The following is a 5287-nucleotide window of genomic DNA, read 5'->3' on the forward strand; positions in this document are numbered from 1 at the left end:
GCCTTTGACAAAACACAACACCCATTCCAATTGAAAACACTAGAAAGCATAGGAATAAAAGGGCATTTCCTAAAAATAATAAATAGTATATATTTAAAACCATCAGCAAACATCATCTGCAATGGGGATAAACTAGAAGCCTTCCCAATAAGATCAGGAGTGAAACAAGGATGCCCATTACCACCTCTATTATTTAACATTGTACTAGAAACACTAGCAGTAGCAATTAGAGAAGAAAAAGAAATTGAAGGTATTAAAATAGGCAATGAGGAAACCAAGCTATCACTCTTTGCAGATGATATGAGGGTCTACTTAGAGAGTCCTAGAGAATCAACCAAAAAGCTAGTAAAAATAATCAACAACTTCAGCAAAGTTTCAGGATACAAAATAAACCCACATAAGTCATCAGCATTTCTATATATCTCCAACACATCTCAGCAACAAGAATTACAAAGAGAAATTCCATTTAAAATCACCCTAGACAATATAAAATACTTAGGAAGCTATCTGCCGTGACAAATACAGGAACTCTATGAACACAACTAAAAACGCTCTCCACACAATTAAAACTAGATCTAAACAGTTGGAAAAACATTGATTGCTCATGGGTAGGATGAGCTTACATAATGAAAATGACAATTCTACCCAAATTAATTTACTTATTCAGTGCCATACCCATTGAACTACCAAAAAACTTTTTTAATGAATTAGAAAAAAACATAACAAAGTTCATTTGAAAGAAAAAAAGAGCAAGAATATCCAGGGAAATCATGAAAAAATGCAAAAGAATAAGGACTTGCAGTCCCAAATCTCAAACTCTATTATAAAGCAGTGGTCATCAAAACAATTTGGTACTGGCTAAGAGACAGAAAGGAGGATCAGTGGAATAGGGTTGGAGTAAGTGACCTCAGCAAGAAAGTCTATGATAAGCCCAAAGATCCCAGCTTTTGGAAACAAAATCCACTATTTAATAAAAACTGCTGGGAAAATTGGAAGACAGTATGGGAGACATTAGGTTTGGATCAACATCTCACATCATACACCATGATAAACTCAGAATGGGTGAATGACCTGAATATAAAGAAGGAAACTATAAGCAAATTAGATGAACACAGAATAGCATACATATCAGATCTTTGGGAAATGAAAGACTTTAAAACCAAGCAAGAACTAGAAAAATCACAAAATGTAAAATAAATAATTTTGATTACATCAAATTAGAAAGGTTTTATACAAACAAAACTAATGCAATCAAAATTAGAAGGGAAGCAACAAATTGGGAAACAATTTTCATAACAAAAACCTCTGACAAAGGTCTAATTACTCAAATTTATAAAGAGCTAAACCAATTGTACAAAAAAATCAAGCCATTCTCCATTTGATAAATGGGCAAGGGACATGAATAAGCAATTTTCAGTTAAAGAAATCAAAACTATTAATAAGCACATGAAAAAGTGTTCTAGATCTCTTATAATCAGAGAAATGCAAATCAAAACAACTCTGAGGTATCAACTCACATCTAGAAGATTAGCTAACATGACAGCAAAGGAAATAATGAATGCTGGAGGGGATGTGGCAAAGTAGGGACACTAATTCATTGCTGGTGGAGTTGTGAATTGATCCAACCATTCTGGAGGGCAATTTGGAACTATGCCCAAAGGGTGATAAAAGACTGCTTACCCTTTGATCCAGCCATAGCACTGCTTGGATTATACCACAAAGAGATAATAAGAAAAAAGACTTGTACAAGAATATTCATAGCTGCACTCTTTGTGGTGGCAAAAAATTGGAAAATGATAGGATGCCCTTCAATTGGGGAATGGCTGAAGAAATTGTGGTATATGTTGGTGATAGAATATTATTGTGCTCAAAGGAATAATAAATAAATAAAGGAATTCCATGGGAACTGGAAAAACCTCCAGGAAGTGATGCAGAGCGAAAGGAGCAGAACCAGGAGAACATTGTACACAGAGACCAATACACTGTGGTACAATCGAATGTAATGGACTTCTCCATTAGTGGCAATGCAGTGATCTGAACAACTTGGAGAGATCTATGAGAAAAAACACTATCCACTTTCAGAGGAGAAAGTGTGGAGTAGAAACACCTAAGAAAAACAACTGCTTGATTACATTGGTAGAGGGGGATATGAATGGGGATGTAGACTTTAAATGAACATCCTAATGCAAACACCAACAACATGGAAATAGGTTTTGATCAAGGACAAGTGTAACACCCAATGAAATTGCATGTCGGCTGTGGAAAGAGCGGAGAGGGGAGGGAGGGAAATAATGTGATTATTGTAACCAAGGAATAATGTTCTAAATTGACTAAATAAATTAACCTAGATTTATTATTATAGACTCTTCCTTTGTGGACCTTATAATCTACTAGGGTAGAATATGAGACTTAATATGTATCTAAAAAGCAAAACTAGAGCATAAATAATGGGCCAGAATGGGCCACTGAGTTTGATGACTAAAGACTTTCACATAAACTTAGACCCTATAGCCCATCTGGTCAGGCTTATACAAACAGAATGTTCATTGTTCTTTCACCTATGTGATCTGTATATAAGAATAGTCTTCTGGTCACTCCAAGTGGAAAGAAAACAAAGGGATAGTAAGAGGAAGTCAGAATGGCCCTCATGCTGTATTTTGGCATCTTGAGGAGACTAACTGAATAATAGATTTAGAGCCGGAAAGAACCCGAGAGGCCATCTAGTTCAACTGTTTCATTTTCCAGAGGATGTTATAGAGACCCAACATTACACAGGTAGCAATCATTAGAGGGGAGGTTTGAATCAAAGTCTATTTACTCCAGAGTCACATTGACTCTTCAATACAGTAGGGGTAAGGTAAGAGGAAAACTAGGCTAATTGGCAAATGAATTATGATGTAGAACCATCCTTATAAGGACCAGATCCACTCATTGTTGAGCTAAATTTAATTGATTTATTTTTGTTTATGTATTAAACATTACTTTTTTATTTTGAATTTGAAATTCTCTTCCTCCTTTTAGGCCATTTCCCACCCATTGAGAAGGCAAGCAATATGGATCTCATTATACATGTGAAGTCTTGTAAAACAGTTACAGATTAGCCATGTTACCAAAAAAAGTGAGAAAATAAACTAAAAAAAAATATATGTTTCATGTAAAACCCAGTAGAATATGCACGTTGGCTATGGGATGGGGGAGTGAAAAGGGGAGGGAAAGAAGATGAATCATGGAACTATGGGAAAATATTCTAAATTAAATAAATGAATGTTTTTTTTTTAATCTGAAAAAAATATGTTTCCATCTGCACTCAGAGCTCATCAGTTCTTTGGAGATGAATCCTTCAGAACTGAAGTGAATCATTTTAATGATCAGAGTAACTAAATTGTTTACAATTGATCATCATTGCATCATTATTGTTATTGTGTACAATATACTTCTGGTTCTGCTCACTTGATTTGCATCATGTCTCCCCATGTTTCTCTGAAACCATATTTTTGTCATTTTTTTTATATCTGTTAAGATTAAAATTTGGGCCAAACTGTGGCAGGTAAAAATTAGTTGTGCTCTGCTAAAAGTATTATATTTTTTTAGAGGTTTATTAAAGGTTAAGAATTTAAGAAAATACAAGTAAGAAAGCATGTGCCTAGGTGGGCCAAGAGGCCCATCCAACCTCACCTACATCATGAGAGATGTATCTGCTTGGAGGTGGAAGTAGGAAAAAAAGACCCAGCTGTAGGCAAAGACCCTTTAAATAGTAATTTGATCTTGCCCAGGTGAAAATCTCAGTGAGATTAGAGGGCATCTCGGGAACTAGAGCAAAGACTTCTGGGGATTGCAGTCCAGGGTTCAAATCTCCATTTTTACATATCACAATAGCATTCCATCACAATTATATACCACAATTTGTTCTGCCAGTCCCCAGTTGATGGGCATCCCCTCGATGATGGGCATTTCTACTTCTTTGCCACCACAAAAAAGAGCTGCTTTAAATATTTTTGTACATATAGACCCTTTACCTTTTTTCTTTGATCTCCAATAACACTTAAATTATCTTTCCTCAATCTGTTTTCCAGGTCCAAGTGTTTTTTGTTTCAATGAGATGTTTCATGTTTTCCACTTTTTCATTCTTTTGACTTTGTTTTGTTTCTTAGTGTCTCATGGATTCATCAACTTCCACAGGATCAATTTTAATTTTTAAGAAATTGTTTCCTTAAATGACTTTTTGTAACACTGGCCATTTGGAATTTTTTTCTTTTTAAAGGAATTATTTCAGAGTTTTTTGTGCCTCTTCTACTTCCCTGTTAGTTCTTTTCCCCCGATAATTTTCTTGCATTGCTTTCATTTATTTCCCCAATTAATTCTTCTACCACTTTGATTTGATTTTTAAATCATTTTTTAATTCTGTTTTTCTCTCTCTTGCTTGTCTATCTCTAATCTGCATTGCCTTTGAGGTTTTGTTTGTAACTATTTCCTCCCATTGACTTCTTCTGAGCTTGTATCTTGAGCTTCTCTGTCACTATAGCAGCTTTTTATAGTCAGATTCCTTTTTAGATTTTTTTTAATTTTCTGATCTATTTCTTGACTTTTAACTTTGTTAGAGTTGGGCTCTGCTCACCTCTGTGGTGAACTAGGGGGCATACATCTGTGTCATGGTTCCAAATCAGTCTTTTTCACTCTAGTATTTTCACAGCTAATTTAGGGGGATCTGTAAATTGTCATTATTTCCAAGATTTTGTTATGTGAGGAGAAGTGTGTTCTTTGTTCTCTGGGTCTGCCTTCTGATCCTTACCTGGGAAGGGTACCAAGAATTAAGGCCCTTATTCTCTCTTCAACCTGGAACTATATGCAGGGCCCTTACTCCCTTATCACCACAAGTGCTTCTCGCTACCCTGGAAATGCAATTCAGAACTGGGTAATGGGCAATGGAGTTATGAAGCATTAGTCCTATTCCCAATAAACTCACAGGGATTCACTCTAATCTTTTTTCTGACTAGTTGTTCAAGCCCATTTCAGTCTGGGCAGTGAAAGGTCCTAGCATTTTGGCTGTTATTTTTGCTGTTCTCACCATAGCCTCCAAAGTCCACAGCTGCTATAGCCTCCTATGCTGTGCTCCAGGCCAACTCCCACCTCAATGTCAAAGACTTGTCCTTCCAACCTCCTAAGTTGTTTTGGGCAGGAAAAATGTCTCACGTTGACCTTTTGTTGTCTATGCCATTTACAATTTAATTTGATGAGTTATTTTAAAGTTCTTTGGAGAGAATGTTGGAAGAGTTTGTTTGGAATGCTC

This window comes from Monodelphis domestica, chromosome 1, assembly GCF_027887165.1.
Source record: "Monodelphis domestica isolate mMonDom1 chromosome 1, mMonDom1.pri, whole genome shotgun sequence".
In the NCBI taxonomy this organism is placed as follows: Eukaryota; Metazoa; Chordata; class Mammalia; order Didelphimorphia; family Didelphidae; genus Monodelphis; species Monodelphis domestica.